We start from the raw sequence: 20858 nt of genomic DNA on the forward strand, positions 1-20858 counted from the left end.
AATTCCCACCAAAACAAAACAAAAACCTGCCTGTTAGAAACACTCTCTCCAGCTTTGCTGACTAATGGTGCTAGTGGCCAAAGGACCTCTCAGCTTCTTGTATGGATCTGTGAGAGAGAGTCTGCTCTTCCTGGCACTGGAAAGGCAGATAGCATGGGGTGGTTGCTCAGGAGAATCTTCTTTTCCAGGTCAAACTATCAGCAAAACAAAGGCCAGTTATACCCAACCGAGTGTGAAAAGCACTAGACCAGGAGGCAAAGCTCTCTAGGCACTCTGAGCCTTACTTTCCTCTTCTATTAAATGGGGGTAGGGTCTTCTTGCCTGTGTGCTCACTTCCAGCCCCGTTCAAGTAAATGACAGTAGCTACCACATTTATAGCAGGGACTGTATTTACATGTCAAGTCCTGCCTCAACCTGGTCTTTGGGGGCCCCAAAGGCACAGTGGAAAACTCTGAGCTGGCAAGTTGCAGATACTGGAGTATAAGCCATGTCTGTGGTAGCAGGGTTTGTGCCTTGACTACTATGCTAGTCTTCTCCCCTGGAGATAGAAGTACAGATTGGGAGAGGCAAGGAAGAGGGAAAGTGAACTGAACAGCAAGCCCTACTTACTTTGAACTTAGTAAATCCTTTTTTTTTTTAGTCTTAAGTATGTGTCATGGAAGTATTTGGAACATACATATGTTTAAAAACATACATATGTTTAATAAACCATTGTTTATCTGGTATTTCAGTGTAGTAATGTGTCTTACACTTTATTAGCTTATAACCTTACCTAAGATCAACATTATGAATGTACTTTGAAGATGGCAGTGCTTACTTGCATGAGGACTCAAAAATAGTCAAAGTCATAGAAGCAGAGAGTACAATGGTGGTTATCAGGGGCTGGGAGAAGGAGAAATCAGGAAGATATTGATCCAAAGGTTCATAGTTTCAGTTAGGAGAGATTAAAAAAGTCTTAGTTTATTTTATAACAGTGCACATAACCAACAATACTATATTAAAATGTATTACTATCTTAAAAATTTAAAAGTAGATTTTCTGTTCAATGTTCTTGTCAGGGAAGGAGAACAACAAAATGGTGAGACAAAGGACAGAGGGCAAACCAAGCAACAGTGACACTCACAAGACAACATGTCAGAAATGAACTGTACAACTTGGGGTGAGGCTTGGGAGAGAGGAAAGTGGGGGAAAAATGAGGGAGGGGTAACAGTGTTTGACAAGAAATGTACTCACTACCTTACCTATGTAAACGTAACCCCTCTGCACATCACCTTGACAATAACATTAAATTTAAAATGTCGAAGAAAAGAGGGACTTACAGAGGTAAGAGTATGTGGTATGGATTGCAGTGATGATTTAATAGATGTGTACTTCAAACTCATCAAGATGCATACATGAAATGCACACACATAGCTTTTTGTGTGCTTATCACACTAGATTTAAAATTATTTTTAAAATAAAGAAAATAGAGAATGATTAGTACTAAGTCCAATGGTGGCAGGCAGTTACTGGATGCTCATATCCACAGCTATGGGATCAGAGCAGTACCCTAGCAGCATCTCATGACCTACAGATGAAGGTCAGAGAAGACATTTGGATAAAGTTAAATGGGGTAAAAGTCATATTGCTACCTATATATTTTTCCTCTTTAGTCCAAACACTGTTTCCCAATGGCCAGAAGAATCTTTCCTGGATCCCCCTTTTCTCCTTCCCCTGCCATCCATTTGAACATCTACATGGCCAAGACAACCAGTAACTTTAGTTTTGTTCCATTCATACTAGGTTTGTACTAGGGCCTCGGGAATTCTAATATGGAGATATGGGGCCTGCCTCTGAGTTTGGGTTAGCTTGGGCACTGGGATGGAGCTGGCGGTATTGTCCAAAGGAAAAACTTGTGACTTAGAGAGGTAACACGCTTTCTGTACTTTGTGGAGAATTGCACCCCCATACATCCGAAAAAGCATTTGCTTGATGCCTAGCAAAGTGTTGAGTACTTTGGAAGTTTCATAAACAGCAGAAGACCATGTCTGACATTGGAGGAAAGCCAATTGTCACCTTAGGTTGACAAGATGTCCATCAGTGAACACTTACATGTGGGCTCCTTTGAGGATGTGGCCAATGGTGTATGTGCAATAGTCTCAGAGCAGTGTGGCACATCAGGTCAAAAAGATGGGCCTTGGGTTGGCTGGTAAGGGAAAGTTGCATGGAGGCCTTTGATCTAGAGCTGGGAGAGCAAAATGTATGTTGAATACAGAAGGTCGAGCTCACAGATACCGGTTTAAAATTTTCATTGTGCCTAGGGTAGATAAATAAAAACCAGTTTTGTGAGGGAGGTAATGGGGTGGATGTTACCTCACAGAGAAGACTTGGGGCTCTTTTCTCCAAGAATATGAAATATGTTTTGTTCCTGGGCTAAAACTCAAGGGACAATTGGCCTTCTGTGGAATTTCTGCTTTGTTCTTAATACTCCTGAAGGTTCTCAGCAATGGATCATGTGAATGACCAAGAAACAGTGGTGATCCCAAGTTAGGACTTGTTTATCAATGAGTAAGTAGGAAATGTTAGGAAGGGGACTTGCGGGGCCCCAGTGGCTCATGCCTGTAATCCTAGCTACTTAGGAGGCTGAGCAGGAAAGTCCATGAGACTCTTATTTCCAGTTAACCACCAGAAAACCAGAAGTGGAGGTGGAGTGCTCATCTTGAGATGAGAAGCTCAGGGACAGTGCCCAGGCCCAGAGCTTAAGCCCCAAAACCGACCAAAAATAAAAACAAAAAGCAAATGAACAACAACAAAAAAATGAGGACTTAAAGAAAATGAAGACCACAGTTAGCAAGCCAGACCAAAGTTTTCATAAAAATATGAAGGTACAGGCAAGAGTAGGGATGACAAGAAGTCTGTAGAATTCCGCAGATGTGGGTATAAGTTCTTCTGGAGTGTCAGCCTATTTCTGGGCCTATAGGAAAGAGAATAAGGATAGAACTTTTTTTTTTAATGCTCAGGGCCTTGAATTTGCTAGGTACGTGCTCTAGTACTTGAGTCATGCCTCCAGCCATGCTCTTTTTTTGCTTTAGTTACTTTTTCAGGTAGAATCTCAATTTTGCCTGGGAGCCAGCTTCATATTGTGAGCTTCCTACCTAGGACCTCCCATGTATCTGGACTACATTATGTGTGACAGTACATTTGACTTGTTAGTTGAGATGGAGTCTTGTGAACTTTTTGGACCAGGCTGGCTTAGAACTGTGGTCTTCTCTATCTTCACCTCTGGAGTATCTAGTATTTTAAGTCAGTGCTAGTAGGCCTGGCTTAGGACAGATTTTTCTAAGTTAAAGCATTAAAGCATGTAGCAAGTAGTAAAGATTCAAGAACTGGCTAATTGTAATTATTATTGTAAGGGAATCTTTGCTTGATGTTGGGCAGTGGAGCTGGAACCATTGTGGTTTTGTCTGACCTTGGGATATATAGATATACATACATAATTAAGTGGAATCTCCACTAGAGACATGAAGAAGATGTTGTGTCCTTACTTTAGCCATAAGGAAAAAGAGTAGAAGAGGTTAAGGGACCTTGAGAAGTCTTTTTTGAACCTAGGGATGCCTGATTCCAGAGTCTGGCTCTCTTCCCCCTGCAGTGGCTGATGAAAGGCAACTGATGGGAAGTCCCTGGCAATGTCCAGGCATTGGACTGCAGATTCTCCACTCATGTCTTAGAAGGGACACAGAAAAGTAAGGGCAAGAGGGGCAGTGGCCAAACCCACTAGGAATGGCTGCTAATGATGAGAAAGTGGGTAAATTCTTTTTTTTTTGTAATACATTTTTTATTGTAAAAATACTGTACAGAGGGGTTACAGTTACATGAGCAAGGTCATGAGTACACTTCCTATCAAGCATTGGGTAGGTTCTTCTTTTTTTGGGGGCGGGGGGTCCGGTCATGGGGCCTGAACTCTGGGCCTGGGCACTGTCCCTCAGCTCTTCAGCCCAAGGCTAGTGCTCTACCACTTGAGCCATAGCACCACTTCCGGCTTTTTTCTTTTTGCTTATGTGGGGCTGAGGAATCGAACCCAGGGCCTCAGGCATGCAAGGCAAGCACTCTACCCCTGAGCCACCTTCCTAACCCCAAGGATAGGTTCTTCTTGAGCCAAGCTCCTCAGTGAACTCCTGTCCACAGCATTTGCTCGAGAGTGACACACATATGCTCACTGCTCTGAGACTGTCCCGAGCCCCGTCGAGCAAGTACAAACTTTCCCTTCCCTGGGGTCAGTGCCTCCCTTTCAAGGGGACCTGGACCATTTGTGAACCTCTTGCTGCTGTGACCTTCTTGCTTCCTTGACCCTGCTCCAGCCCCGTGGAGCAGGGTTGCTGGCTCAAGTTCCCCAAGCAGAGGTGGCTCCTATCTAATGAAAACATTGAAAGATGAATGAGACATAAAGCAAAGCAGAAGTACTGGTGTGGGGGCAGGTATGTGTGTGGGGTGGGTGTGGAGTTTGAGCATGTGGAGTTGAACTGGGGAAATGGGATATCTTAATAGTGTGGGAAAAGGGGCTTGTCAGATCCAAAGGTGTGATAAGAGACAGGTTATTTCGACAGAACTCTGCCAAGAAGAGGGACTGACCTGTACAAAAGGTAACACTACCGGGCCCATTTCTTTGATTTCAAAGTGGGAATCCCTCAAGCAGGATCCCTACAGCTGGCCCCCATCTACAACACTCCACCCCACTGCCTCTTTCTGCACCAGTTTTATTTGCTGGTGGAATGCGAAGACTTCAAGTGCATACCACATTTGCTCTCCTGTGATTCTGATTTTATTTCCAGCTCATATTTTAATTTCTCCGTAGCTAAGTGTTTTTCTCTGGTGGAGCATCCTGACTTTTACTTGAAATTCCAGCTCATTTCTTTATTTGGTTGGAACCATTGGGACTCAATTTGAAGGCTGTTCTTTTTTTATATATATTATTGCTATTATTGCATTTTAAGAAAAAGAAACTAGTTGGCCAGAGTTATTTCTAGTGCTTAAAATTCAACGCAGTTTGGTAGTGATTGTTCTCTGCTCTTAGATGGAGCTGATTTTCAGTTTATAATCCATTGTCTTCACACCCATCTTGGTGACTAATACTGTAAGATGGATTTCCTTTTTTAATTTTTCTTCCTTGAAGTGGGTTTCAAATCCCCAAAGAATTTCTGGGAGGGAAGAAAAAAAATCCTTTAATTGAAAGCAAAACAAAAAAGCATAAGAGAGCTGACAAAAATATCATGTTTAATGAAACCAAGTTCCATGTCTGCAGATGGCTGGGGAGGCACACAGTGACCTCAAGCTAGAAAAATGGGTTTCCTTTCTGGACTCTTTAAAATGTGGCTTTTCGTTTGAATGTTGCCTGTGTGAGTGACCAGCGGTTCCCAGAGCCCCCGATCCTGGCACTTAGGTATGCAGAGCCTGGCCTATTCTCTCCTCTCCACTGTTCCAGGTCTAAAAAATCCAGACTCAGCTGCTTACAGCTTTGTGTTGTCCAGCAAGGGATTTAACCTCCTTGGGTCTCAGTTTCCTTCTTTGTAAACTTGTGGATATGTCATCTACTTCCATGTTTTTGTTGTTGTTGTTTTGAGGATTATTTGAGAAAAGGTGAGAAAAGTTCTTGGCACCATGTCTGATCCTTAAGAAATAGTCCTGAGTGGGGCACTACTGGTTCATACTTATAATCCTAGCTTCTCAGGAGGCTAAGAAATCTGAGGATCAAGGTTTGAAGCCAGCCCAGGCAGACAAATTTGAGAGACTCTTATCTCTAACCAGCAAAAATCTAGAAGAAAAGGTGTGGCTAAAATGGTTAGAGGGCTAGCCTTGAACAAAAAAGCCAAGTGAGAACTCTAAGCCATGAATTCAAGCCTTCATACTGGCACCACAGACACAGACATAGACACACACACACAGACACACAGACACACAGACACACACACACACAGACACACACACAGACACACAGACACACACACACACACACACACACACACACACACACACACATACATCTTGGTTATTCCTCTATCTGCTTTCTTCCCCAGTAAGTCTCTGTGTGTAACCAGAGCCTAATCATCTGTTGGCTGGATCAGGAGTTGCACAGCCAGGGAGCTTCTGGGGTGCTGGATACCAACAAGCAACCGAGAAACATAGAATTATTAAGGCACATTTCTTCAATAGGGAAAGTGCCCGTCTCTGTGAACTCCTCTCATAAGCAAATTAAGCAAAGTGAATTAAAAAGTAAAATTTAAAAATGTTACCATTTTTGAAATGTTAGGAATGAATAACATCAAAGTTTTTTGTGTTCTGCCAGGAAACTTGCCTTTCTCACTATCTTTGTTTGGAATGATTCTCCTTTGGCTGAAAGGACTCGGACATGTTTTTTTTTTTTTTTTTTTTTAAATTTTCCTGCCTGAAAATGAGCTTGACCTTTTCCCATTAAAGATGAGTGTTGTGGCTTTAAGAATTGCATGTGGATGTCTGCTCCATGAAATTCCAAGGTAACGCTGGCCAGTTTGTACCAGAATCTTCTTTGCTAGAGAATAGGGGAGACTTGCAATAGCTCTAACCTCTGTTCTACCTTCTTTTTCATACCATGTGATTCTCAGTCTTGACCAGTTTTTAACATGTGGCCCAGGTCTTTGACTTACCCAGCATGAGCAGGAGTCAGTTTTTCCTGACCTCATTCTCTCTTCTCCTTCTCCCCTACCTCCTTCTAGTTCATCTTCTATCCCTCCTCTACCTACTTCTGTCTCTGCTAAGATGGGGCTGAGCACTTTAACTCATTGAGCTAGATTTATCCCCATCTTCCTCTTGTTTCTTTTCTCTTTCCCTCTTCATTTCATTTACCTTGAAACCCCACTTCTGTCTAGAATTATGTCTTTAAAAAGTTCAGAAAAATCTTGTATTTTGATTTTATAAAAATTTTAAATCATACATAGAATCCAGTTGGGCTGAACGATAAATAATAGCTATTTTCCCCCCCCTCTCAAATGGTCGAAGATTTCATGCTAGGAACAATGGCTGGTATTCTGACCATGAGTCCATGTATTAAAATGATTGATATTTCATTTCATGATAGATATGTATTTCACAACTTGAAGTAACCTTGTGTTTCTTTATGGGTTTCTCACCCTATCTTTTTTCCCCTCAGGCTCTGCGTTGTCCCACCCTAATCACAGCCAGTGCGGTGGAAACGTGTCGCTTTTGTCCCTGCCTTCACCTGGTAGATGAAGTCTGGCTGTATTTTTCTTACTCAGGGCCCAACATGGTGGCAGGGTAGGTGTGAAGGGGGCAGCAAGCAGTGGTTTGCAATGACTTAGAAAACATTACCTTACTCTCTGGTGTTGCTTTCGTGCATCAACTTTAAACTTGTTAAGTCACACCTGGCCCCCAAATAATTGCATCCTCCACATTAAAGTTTATTGCTCCCTTCACTAGGGAATGAAATAAAAGCTGAAAAATTCAGAGACAGACCACAGGTTTTTACCAAGCACTGAAATTCACCAAGATAGAGTGTATTGGGTACCCAAAGTACCAATACCCAGGAGATTCCCCTGATTCTGGTTGATACCCATACCACCTTTGGCGTGAAAGCTCATAGATGCTGGAGTAGCAAGAGTGATCCATGCTTAGAAGACTGGTTAATAATGTCCCATCCTAGCTGGTCATTTGTGGTTCACACTTATAATCTAAGTACTCAGGAGGCTGGGATCTGAGGATCATGGTTCATAGCCAGCCTCGGGAAAGAAAGTCCTTGAGGCTCTAACCAAAAAAGTCAGAAGTAGAGTTGTAGTTCAAGTGGTAAAGTGCTAGCTAGAAAACTAAGGGACAGCACTCAGACCCTGAGTTCAAGCTCCAGTAATGGCACACACAAATAATAATAGTAACAGTAATAATGATGATGATGATGATGATGATGTCCTATCCTTGTTTAGTGATCTTTATTGTTTTTTGTTTTGTTTTGCTGGTCCTGTGACTTGAACTCTGGGCTTGGGCATTGTCCCTGAACTCACTTTTGTGTGAGGCTAGTGCCCTACCAGTTGAGCCCAATGCCTCTTCAGCTTTTTCTGTGATTAACTGGAGATAAGAGTCTTGTGGACTTTTCCATCCTGGCTTTGAACCATGATTCTCAGATCTCAGCTGAGTAGCTAGGATTACAGGCATGAGGCACTGGCACCCGGCTTTCGTTGTTCCTATTTTAAAAGTGCTTTCTTTCAAATTGTGTCAAAACAGATTTTGGCTTTTATCTCATCCAAGCTTATAGGAACTAGCAAGAGTTAAATCTAGTCAAATGTGCCTGAGCTTAAAGACAATCTCTCATCTCTCATTCTCTTTCTCTTGTACACACACACACACACACACACACACACACACATACACACACACACATACACTCACACATACACACACACATGCACACACACATACACACACACATACACACACATACACACACATACACACATATACACACATACACACACACACATACTCTCTCTCTCTCTCTCTCTCTCTCTCTCTCTCTCTCTCTCTCACAGCAGCAGCTTAATTTCCATTATGAAAAAAGTAAAGTCTGGCGGGCAATTACCCCAGGGAACAAAGTTTAAACAGCACACAATTGGAACATTGAGTCTTAAAAAGATTTAACTTATTTTTCCTAATGACAATAAAGGGGTAGACTGACTATTTAGGCCCGTTTTCTTGGCCACTCCCTCCTTCTCCATGTGCTGTTTCTAGAATTCGTTGGTGTTCAGGTCTGGCCTCACAAAAGGAACAACCATTCATGTCCAGACACATTGCAGACTTCTGGCAAAACAGGCCGAGCTCACGAAAATTTACACTTTTCCTGGCACCTGGCCGAATGTATGAGCAGGACTTGGCTTGGCTTGGCTTTCAGTTAGAAAAGCCCTTTGGTGGGTGAGGGGAGGAAGATGACAGTGTGAGAGGGTGGCAGCAAGGTCCCCAGGATGGATCAGAGCTGCTGAAATAAAGATCAGCTTGGCTAGGGAGAACAATTCCTGTAATTATGTGACTTATAATCAGCATTCTTAGTGGAGCCTGTAACTTTCATGTTATCTCCTCTTGTGTCTATATGGGTGGCACTGATGGGTGGGCAGGAGGCAGAATAACACCTTGATTTGAAAAATGGCTGTCGCTGTTAATATGAATGTTGCGCTTACTGAGACTGTCCTTGATGAGATGTTGGGAAATATTGGCTCGAAGTTTTTGGTGGTAAGGGAGGGAGGAGGATCTTAAGGGGCCGTGGGGACTGTTCAGTGTTCTTCACTGGGGGAATTGTGAAAGTAGCAAGCCAAGTGGGTGGTGTGAGGGCAGGTCACACTTGGCCACTTTGGTCCTGCCCTCCATGTGGGCCCACTTTGGATTCCAACATGCCTTAGCCATTCTCCGTCTTCCTTCTTTGAAAACTTGAGGGAAACCAGCCGTCTGCCAGTCCACAGGCTGTGTGTCATTTCCTGCCCGCTCCAAGCCTCACTCTTTCCACAGAGGAGACTTTTCAAATTAGCGTTTTCAGTTCATTAAATACCTTTTTGCACACATTTCGTTCTGGTAAAGGCAACATTTCATCTGGAAATGGTCAGGCACAGGTTGGCGCTGAATGAGAAAGAAAAATGAGAAAATGAGAAAGAAAAAGAAAGAATCAAATACATTCCTTTGCTCCAAGTGGACAGTGAACAATAAACCTCAAATGGGTCTTCCTTAGAGGCTGGAGAGATTTCTTTGGAAGGGAAAAACAAAGTGGATAGTAAAAATGGTCTTCTTTTTGTTTGTTTTGCAAAATTAGCAAGAGAATAAGGGAGCTGGGTTTTTACCTTCTAACTTAAAAAATGTGTATGTATGTATATGTATATATATCTGTATATACATACATACATACATACATATATATATATATATGGATTCTTTGGGAATGAAGAACTCATAACTGCATCTCTTTGTCTTGCTTTTGCCAACACCATTGTACCCTCTCCAGGGCTCTTGTGTGCTTGGGGAGCAATGCATGAAAATCTATCTACCTCCAATTGAAAATATGGCCTTCCCTTGTCTCCCTGATTGGAATGAGAAAATTTCATACAAAAAATGGCTTCCCCAGAGCAGATCAACAGTGCAAAGCAGCAGTATCTTGACAGGCTTGAATGCCCTGCAACTGTTGGACAACATTTCACTAGTACTTAGTTGACATGATACTAAAGTCAGGTATGTAGCTGGATGTAGATGGCACATATCTATAATCCTAGCTATTCAGGAGGATACTGAGATCTGAAGATTGTAGTTCAAAGCCAGCCTGAGCAGGAAAATCTGAGAGACTCTTGATTCTATTAATTTCAGAATTAACTACTAAGTAAATGAAGGATGAAAGGAAGGAAGAAAATAAAGAAAGGAAGGAAGGAGGGAAGGGAAGAAGGAAGGTAAAGGCAGAAGTGGAGCTGTGGCTCAAGAGGTAGAGAACCAGCCTTGAGCAAAAACACTAAGTTATAGAGCCCAGGCCTTGAGTTTAAGCCCCAGTACCAGCATGTGTGTGCGTGTGCATGCATGCACACACTGCATGCACACACATGAGGACACACACACACACACACACACACATACACACACATGCAAATAAGCAGGGCTTGCATTTTTGCTGTTGTCACAGCCCCTGGCTCTGGAAAGAAGAACCATTAACTCTAGAGCAAGAAGGAAACTGAGAGAACAAACTTTTTTGTTTGTGTTTGGTAGAGTCACAGGGGACTCCAAGATTAGTTCCATTTTTACCCACTTCACACAGTGGAGTTTGACATGCGATTTCTACTAGATCTCAAGCTCCACAAGGCTTGGGGCCATTTGTGTTGTTCACATTACTTACACAAAGTCAGCTTAGGGTGATGTTTATTAAGTAAATAAAGAATGAATGATATAGCTTCAAAGGAGTTTGAAGACCATGGTTCTAGTCCTTTCCTCCTCTCTTAGCATCATTGTATACCAAGGCCAGAGAAGCTGATTGAGTTTCTCAGGGTCCCTGAGTTGGACTTGGCCTAACACAGGAGAATAGTATTAACCAACAGCAGACTGGTACACTTCCATCCACAGGACCCAATTAAATCCATGAGCACTGACTTCTCAGGGGCAGTTTTCTAGCAGAGAGACCCACCCATCACCTACCATCTAATCACCTACCATCTATTTGAGATCATGAACTCCCCGCAAGCAGGGATTATATCTGCTTTAAAAAAATTTCCTATGTTCTATGTACCTAACACAGACACTGGCATTAATATTTGAACACAAACACTCCTCTAGCTCAAGATCCCCTGTCTTGAGTAAACAAGAAAGGAAAGATAAGGCTCAGTCCCAAATTTGCCTTCAAAAATTCTAGAGCTGTGAAGGTTTTGAGTCTTCACTGGAAGGTTAGCACTGACAGAGTTTTCTTCCATAGCACCCAGCCTCTGCTATAGCAGCAGATGGCAGGTAGAAAATGCCTTACTCTTAAAGATTTCACAAGGAAACAAGCAGTTCTTGCCTTGTTTGAATGGTTTGAACATGGCTGCCAGCTGGTCCTATCCTGATGATCTCATTCTTACCTTTTGCAAATAGCCTGAATGTACGGGGTGGTGCAAAACCCACAGAGTATCTGAAATGCAGATTTAGGTGCTAGAGTTGGCTGTAAAACTTCCTGGATTTGTAAGCTGGTGCATGTCCCTTGACCTTTAGGATCTTTAGTTTCTGCAGTCATCAAAAGAGAAAATAGCCATGTGGATGTGTTGGTTACCAGCCATGTGACACTGGTCAGATTTCTTTGAGGGAATTTTATTGTGGCTATTTCTCCAAAAAATACAAAATAGAAGCAATTTTGTCTTTCCTTGTAAGCCTCACTGTCCTTAACTATGCATAAGTAACAGAAGGTACTTCTCAGGATTACCTGAGCAAATGGATGCAAAATGCTCAGCAAGGGAAGTGTTCTATATTAGTTGTGGCCATATTTTCTCATAGAAATTGCAAAACTAACTGGCACGGTTGATTCTACAGAAGAATTCTGTATGATGCAAGGGTTAGCTGTAGATATTTAATTATTTTTCATGTAAATGGAGCTACCCACTAGCATTTTCATTGTGCTCTGCTTTACAAAAATCTTGAAGGTAAACAGGACCAACTGGAAGCCATGACCTTAATTATTATTATTATTATTATTATTAGCTTTTACACCAACTTATTCTCAGAGCCAACCTGTATGAGTTAACAAACTCCAACATTGCCAACTATTCTAGGAATCAAATTCCTTCTTATATTTACCAAAACCTCATATTCAACAATGAGTTCTGGGTAGCTAAAGAGGATTTACTGTTTGTGAACTATCTGTAAGGCTTTGGACCTTAACTCTTTCTCAGTGTCCTTCCCTCCAACCTATGACTTTCTGCCCCAAACTCATCTCTAACTGTATTTGTTGTTTCTGCAAATGATGTCACCATCTCAACAATTGTTAGATCAACAGAGGTAAAAAAGTAGAGCTCTACTTCATCTTTAAAACTCAGTCACTTATTAAAGGCTGTCAATTCCCTAGTTAGAGGGACCTACTCTAATCTTAGATAGACTTCTCTCTCCACACTACTGCCATAGCTTCTTGCTTGAGTTTGGACACTTATCTCTCGCCTGTCCTGCTCTTGTGTTCTTGTTTAAAATTCATGCTATGCTTCATTAGTTCTCTTGCCTCTGGTCTTTACACAGATTGCTTTTCTTCTTTTACCTGGGCAATGCTTGCAGGACTTAGTTGAAAGAATCTCTATGAGAAATCTCCTTGGCCATACCATGAAGTCAGTGCAATGAGTCTTTTGTAGGGATAACTTAGCTACACTGTGCAGGCATCCTTCCACCATAGGATTTATCATCAGGTCATATTAAGATGCAGAGGGACTTTAAACCCTGAATTAAAGTGTCCCATCTTCATATGCAAGCTAAAATAAAAATAGTATTAAACATATGTCACAGTAGTACTATGGGTACTTGCTATACACTAGGCTCTGGTGCTTGTCATACAATAAAACTCATTTATTTAGCACAATAATTGTACAACATATGATTTTCCTGATATGGATGAGGACATCCATATCATACCTCAAATGCCTCAAATGACAAATAACTTGTCCAAGCTCACAGAGCCAGTAAATGACAGAGCTAGGCTTTGGATATTGGCTAAGTTGGCTTTTTTCCTCTGTTTTTGCATTTTTAAGGAAATATGCAAAATAAAATTCTTTCAAAAGTCTTTCTTCCATCATTACCACTACTTTGCTGGGATCCTGTGCAAGTACTTCTTGCCAACTGGTCAACTTTCAATTGCTTACTGCATAATGTGATAATTGCCTTTGGCATGTTTGTCTTCCCCTGACTGTAATACCCAAGGGCACATCCTGTGCTTGTGACTAGGTGACCTGTGGGGAGAGGCTGGTCCCAGTTTGCAGAGACTGTGTGGTTTCCATGGCGTGGCTGGATTGCCATTGACTAACACCTCTACCCCAGCTTACACTGATGTCCTTGCTTATTTGCTGGTTGACTGGGTTAAGCTCACCTTGTAGATGGTCTTCCTAGAAGGGGACTGGAGTGAGAATGGCCTATGCTCCTACAACAGACTTCCCAGGAATCTCCTGCCTCCTCAGTCTCCACAATATTCCATACACCCTCTAACACTGTGTTGGAAGTAACTGTGCTGTAAATGCATGGCATTACACTAAGACAAATAATAAAGCTTCATGCTCACTCTAAAGTAAACACAGGATAATTGAAAACACATCAAGAGAGTTAGTTGCCTGATTGGGTGGTATTGAGCCCATGCTTCAAGGACATCTCTTTTGAGGGCTCCTACCCCTATCAGCCAGTTCTAATCCTGGGACTTAAATGCACTCATGATCCCATGAGCTATCCAGTTCAGCTAGGGGACTATCTGGGGACCAGCTACATTCCTCTTTATTGTTGAGATGTACAAGTGAGCACTACTTCATTCGGTATTGAGAGGACAAACTTTTCTTGTCAATATTTTGCTGGCTCGTTTCTTTCTGGGTACCAGATTCCTTTTCTCTTTGCCCCAGCTTCTATCCCCTCAAAAGATGCAATAATATATTTCTTCACATCTCTCTTTTTCTGATTGTGTACTCCACTTTTATTGGTATCTTCAAATTGTTGTGCAAAGAGATTTTAATTGAACATGTTCATTTATGTGTAAAATATATTTTATTGACCTTGGGTTAATATGGGTGAGGTTCATCATAGCAGGAAAGTAGGGGAGTTGGTATTGCTGAAAAAAATGCAAAGAAATGTCCATAGTCTCTGGTATTCACACTGGAGGCAAATGCCCTCTTGGGTATGGCATCTATAGCATTCTTGCCTTGGAGTGTCCTGAGTTCTGTATTTACATGTAGATTAAGTCTTCTCTTGATTACTCTAGATGTAATCTCAGGGAGTTGAAGGAATAGACTATCTTTAACATTTCTGTCGTTCTCAGATTCTTTGACAAGTAAGTTCAGGCTTCCCACCTTTCATGACAAAGACCAAGAAATGTATAGGGCTAGAAGAAAGTTTGGGACTTGCAAGAAAGCATTTGATTTTTGGATTATGAGGTTTATAGACATCCACTTGGGCATCCAGTTTTGTGCAGAGCAATGCATAATGAAGTCCTATTTTAGTATAAATATATTCAAACTACTGCTTGGGACATACACACACTAAAAATGATTTGTTTGTTTACATGGAATTCAAATTTAACTGTGTCTCTCGTAGTTTTATTTAATAAATTTGGTAGCCCAAGAAGGCAGGCAGTTGAGAAGTGGGTTTTGAGAAAGACCCTAATTGGGTGTGCCTTGAGGGTGTTTACTTTTTCTGTTTATATTTATGGGGGAGAGAAGGCAGGATCTAGGAAATAATTTCTTGGGCAATCTGGTAAATGCATGTTACAGTAAGAGTTGTGAGGAAATGAATGCTGAGGTTTACCTATAAAGTAATTCTAGTCATTTCACAGGAGGGCTCCCTTAATCTTGGAGATCCTCTAGAAGAAGGGTCTCCAGCAGGTCTCAGCACCAGGGCTTTAGTGAGAGGCACTGAGAAAGGAATTCTGGAATGAGTAAGGAAAACTGAGTTTCTTTTAGTTGGGTCAGTCACAGTGACCTTGGCCCACACATTTAAGTCTGCTTTGTCTCAACTTCCACATCTGTCAAATGAGGATTAACAGTAATTATTTTATTTACGTCAGGGGTTTATTTTGAACCTTAAGTTAACACAATGCTCAAACTCTTTGAGACAGTGTAAACTTGCTACACCGCTGAAGGAAATGGACTCTTGGCCTTGCCAAGGCATGCTGAAAGTGTAACAGGGTTTTGGGATCCAAGCTCTAGGTCACACCTTGGAATCCAAGGTTTAGATGCTCTTGAGAAGTGGTAAAGTCATCTCCCATCCAGACCCCTCTCCTTTTAGCAACAAAAGTCCTTTTGGATAAGGTCTCAAATGGATTTTTATTTTTCTCTGAATACTATTTTAAAGTGGCTACTGTTCCCAGCCCCTCAGGGGGATTCTAAAGTGTGACCAAAAAGGATTTGGGATATTTATGTTCAAGCTGGTATAACTTAGCAGAGGAAGATCTGGGTTAAAACTGAGAGAGAGAGAAAAAAAAAAAGGTTGAACATGGATTTCTCCACAATGACTCCTGTATCTTGACTTAGGTACATAAACAGAATGTGTCACATCCATAATAAGACATATAATTCACATTGCACTTGAGAGTTTACAACGTGCCTTTTCACATATTATCATCCATGTATATATTATCTCCCTCTGGGAAAAGCAGACCTTTTGCTTCTCTGCGTATATCTGTGTATGGAAGATCACAGGCTGTGGAAAGGGCCACAGAACAACCAGACCCATCTCACAACCTCCATCCTGCCCTGAGTTGTCCTTCACCATCTGGACAACTCCATCTCCTCTCTGTTCACTCTGTGTCATTGAAAGGGCATATTTAGCTTTTTTTTTTTTTAAAGCACTGGTGTTGAACTTAGTGTTTTATACAATGCTGCTGTTCCTTGGGCTTGTACTATAAGCCCAACTAGGGTAGGTATTTTTGATATCTTTGTTGTTTTGTTCTCAGTTGCAAGAATTTTGCACCACATATTAGGTACACACGAATTAAGTAGATTACATAGGGTAGACATGGCCACTTTAGGGGCTGGGGGCAGTTTTACTTTTGGAATCCTCACCTCATTTCATAGTCATCTCGAAAATGATGGATATAGCACTACAAGCTGAGCATCCCTATTCCAGAAATATGAATTAAAAAATGTTCCAGAATCTAAAGCATTTTGTATGCTGACATGATGCTATGGGTGGAATATTCCATACCTGACCTCAGCATGGTAAGTTGCTTTCAAAATGGTGTAGAAGATACCATCAGGTTATGACTATAAGGTACCTATGAAATGGAGATGATTCTCATGTTTAGATTGAGTCCTAGCCCCCAATATGTCCTGATATTCCCATCCATATATTAAAAAAATAAAGAATCCAAGATCTATCTGGGATCTGGAACACTTTTCAGATAAAGAATACTCAACTTGTATGTTTGTATGTATGTATATATGTATGTATGTATGTATGTATGTGCACATATTTTTGCTGTGAAATGTAAAGTATTTTTTTAAATTGGCTTATAATTATAACATTAATGATCATTTCACTCATTCAGTTTCTGTTTTGTAATTTGGAGCCATTTTTTATTTTTCCATTGAAAACATTTTTGTGGCCCTGGACAGGTCAAAAGCCCCCAGGCACAGTGCCGGAAATAGCTTTGCCTATGGGTCCTTCCTGGACCAGAGAGACTTGGAAAGGAGCAAGAGGACACTTTAAAATGGAGTTTGGCCTCCAGTGAAATGGTCTGCCCTCCCCCTTTCCCAGTGTTCTGGGCCTCTCTGCCGCCTCCCCATCTGCCAGACTCCAGGCGTGTGCTGAGAGGGTGAGCGCTGAGTTTTATGGGATCTCTAGTTGTCTCCCAAGTGCAAGCGTCTAATTAGGCTTGACACTACTGAGGCGGTTCCCTGACATTTATGTCACTGTCTCTCAATCTTTAGCAGCCTTCGGTCTTGTGGGAAGCACAACAAACAATGTCAGAAGCAACATAAAATTCCCCATTAGAGGGGGCCCTCGGAAACCGCGATCCTGTTTATTAGGCTCACTCAAAGGGGAGGCTGAAGGGTGGGGCTGGGTGTGTGGATTTCCCAGCTTGGAGGAAGAAATAAAATGGCTCATTTAAATTCTTAAGAAGTGCATAGGAGGCAGTAGACACAATGAGTATCTTAGAGAAGAAAGGCCATCAGTTGAACAAACTAATCACATGGTAATCAAAGTGTGTGTGTGTGTGTGTGTGTGTGTGTGTGTGTGTGTGTGTGAGATTCCCAGCCTACTGAGAAGTACTTGAGAAATTCTAGCCAGAGAGAGTAAAGACCCTATAGAATGACAGCTTTCATAAATCACAGATTTTTCTTTTTAAAGGAACGTGCAAGAACGTGCGAAGTGGATTTAAAGATGAAAGGTGCCCCAAGTGTCCTGAGAAAAGCCAGAAAAATGGGCAGGTCTCACATTCCAGTGTCCAGCTTCCTGGTCGGAGGCCCCGCCTCCACCCGGGGTCCCCCACTTTGTGACCTTACCAGATGACCGTTTGGATTTGCCTACCAGACTCCATTGAAAGACCTTAATAAAGGAAGGGTACAGCTGGCACAACTCCCCAGGCTGTACAGCGCACCCCTAGTTTTGCAGGCCAAGGGTTCCAAACTTCCATTCACGTGGGTGCAGAAAGGCTGGGAGAAGCTGAGACCTGGGAACAGGGTTGTCTGGTCCTCGCCCTCTTCCTCTCCCCATCCCAGGTCTGCGCGTTGTGGGGCTGACGTGAGAGGCCCTGTCCAGAGTTTCCCCCCTCATGCTTCTATAATCTGACCACTCTGCGGTGGCCATTTTGTGTCTTGTAGAAATGTGGCTTCCCAGCGAGGGCAGGCAGCTCAGGCCAAGGTAGGTAGAGAGATTAAATTCTGAGTACTGGGTCTGGTCTTGGTGTCTCCATGCTGTGTAGAACGGCTTCAGTCAGTGGCTCTTTCCTCAGTACCACGTGGCTGCCCTGAGGTCTCTTCTTGTTCTCAGAGTAAAGTTGGGGGAGGTTCGTGACAAGCTAGAAGGATTAGAGCTGGGTGTTCTTTCTAGCTGTGTGCTCTGGGGACCGTTCCTCACCCTCTCTGGGCCACAGTTAAAATGGAGATGCTAGTTAGAGAGCACATTTGATGAGAATCCATCTAGCTGGGGATGATTCTGACAGTGCCCTGAAACTGGGCCTGAAGCACCTCACCTCCATCTTGACGTTGGATGCCAAAGGGTGTATGTGACTTTTTCATTTATTTATCCTATCCAGAAAAGGGGTTGTGATTTGCCAAATGTAAAGAATCTTTGTTTTATGTCGCTTTCTGCACCAGTGGGCAGACTTGGGGGGTTGGAAGTTTGGATTAATTCCCAACATGAATCAGCCCTGGTTCCTGGAGCAGTCCAGACTGGTTTCTGTGAGATGGGGATGGGGGGCCATCAGGTGGGGCTAGGCTTAGAGGCCGGAAGCCCATTCCTACTTGGACTCCAGAGCTATTACAGGACCTGCTTTCTGCCGCTAGTGCTCCTTGAAAAAGAAAACCAAAACAAAACCAGACCAGGATCTGACTTTGCATCTCTTCTCTTTCTCTTTCCTTCTCTTCCTTCCCTCTAGTGGAGAGAGGATGACAGACAAGAGGCGGAGATGTACTGGCACCATGGCTCAGGGTGGCACTGTGATGGAAAATATCCACAGAAATGGAGAAGGAGGGAGGGACATGGTGTGACTCAGGAAAATCAGAATGAGTGCGAAGCGCAGGGAAATGACTTAGCTTTGCCCTTTGGGAATGGAGCCAGGAGCTGGGGTCACTTGGATTTTGGCTAGGCTTCATGGGTAGTGAGCAGGAAGAGGAGGGACACAGATCACAGGGAAGGGAAATCAGACACCCGTGCGGAGCAGCCTCTGTAATAAAAGGCGACTTGATGGGAAAATTGACATCTTGCACCATTATCTCAATGCCATGTCTGCGGCAGTGGACTCTGAGTGCCTTTGTCTCCTTACTGGTGAGGGGGCTCCACCTGGAAGCCCTTCCAGACATCAAGGGCATGGATGAGGAGTTCTCCATGGCTGAAAGAGAAAAGTTGGAAAACTGCTGGTATAGCCTAACAACGGGGCTTTGTGCTCTCGCCTGACCCCGACTACCACAGGGGCTTTTGTTTCAGCAATTCCTGGCACTGGGCTACAGGCAGCCGTGGACCCTGATTTTCTGTTAAAATCAGAAATACTTGCAGCTGGCATTTTATTTCTTTCTATCTCCTTATGTTTCGGGCCATAGCCCTGTGAGGCCGCAGCTGAACAGCAGTGGCCTGCTCTCTCTCTCCCTGGTTGTAAGGCAGGGCCCGAGACACTCTTCTGTCCATCCGGCCCAGAGGGCGGCTGTCTGGGTGAGTGCGACGCCAGCTGTCAGCTTGAGACGAGGTCAGATAGAGGCCACAGTGGTCCCAGGTGGGCAGGGGTCACTCAGGTGACCAGACTGCACCAGAGGCCCAAAGAATGTGCGGGATCATGAATGATTAGCTTCCCCCATGGGGAAAGAGTGGCAAGCCCCTATGGGAACGAGCCACGCTCTGGCCAGGTGACCCAAGTTCCAGATGCCTCCTGACCTTCAGGAAGCCTGGGCTCTCTAGGAAGCCAGGCGTCTGCAACCTGAGTCCAGGAATGTACAGGCTGTGCTGGCAAGGGCGTCTGTCACCAGTAATAGTTTTATCATCTGGGGGAATGCTTCAGGCAGAGGTGGGGTGCTGGACTAAGTCATTTCCCTCCTTGTAATGATTGCAGCCAAGATTCTGCACCTAGAGGGCCTCTGTTTAAAGTGTGTTTGATCATATAGTAGTGAGGAGAATAACTCAGCTTGTTCATCCATAAAATAGGCTTCATGAGATGATTTAGTGCTTGTTTTTCAGGTCTACATCTTGAGTTTCTGTGTGCAACACATGTAGAGCAGTATTTGGTAAACAGTAAGCACTCAATAGCTGTAGGTTCTTGTTGGTAGCAATAAATTGCATCGCCTGTTGGCAGATCTCTAGAGGAAAGGGACCTTTTCTGTTCTTTGAGTTCAGGGCTCTGAGACTTACTCCTGTTCTCACCTGGAATTGCTCTCCTTGCCACCCAAATTCACCAGTGCCTTTTGTTCTAGCTGTCTTGGTATAGCCATCTGCTATTTTCTTATCTGAACAAGTCCTTTAGGTTGTGTCTCTGACTTAACACTTTGCCATTCATTCTCCTTTCTATTAACATGATAAGTCCTATTAAATTTTATTTGTTTGGCTAGTAGATTCAGCATTCTGAAAACTCTGCACATGAATATCCTTTGTGAAAGGAATATTTTCTAGGATAAGTTCCTGACAGTTTTGTGCTTCTTATAAACTACTTGTAAAAATGTACTCTTCTAGACCAAAACTATATTGTAAAGCTCTAGTAAATAAAACAGTAAAGTACTGGTCCATAAAAGAGTTCCAACAAAAGAACACAAAGCAGCCAGATATACGAGGCTCCATTGCATTATAAAAGTGGATGGCAAAAAAAAAATAAGGGTATTATTCACTAAATAGTGTTGAGACAACTAGCAAGTTTTTGAAAAATAAGTAATTCTGGATCTCTAAAAAGAAAAGTAAATTATAAAATATAATCACAAAAGTATAAATGAGAATCCAAATAATAATTGAAGTAGAGCAGATATTTTAAAGCATGACTGGAA

General features: G+C 42.6%; 1 long non-coding RNA gene and 1 pseudogene across 2 annotated transcripts in view; one reads left to right on the plus strand and one right to left on the minus strand.

Moving 5' to 3' along the window:
* Window positions 1–20858, plus strand: part of LOC122117497 — a 296650-nt gene that overhangs the window by 38294 nt on the left and 237498 nt on the right. The gene's annotated exons all lie outside the window — the stretch shown is intronic.
* On the minus strand, window positions 12277–12391 carry LOC122117524 (annotated as a pseudogene).

Source organism: Dipodomys spectabilis, unplaced genomic scaffold, assembly GCF_019054845.1.
Source record: "Dipodomys spectabilis isolate Male_0828 unplaced genomic scaffold, ASM1905484v1 ptg000141l, whole genome shotgun sequence".
NCBI classification, from domain to species: Eukaryota; Metazoa; Chordata; class Mammalia; order Rodentia; family Heteromyidae; genus Dipodomys; species Dipodomys spectabilis.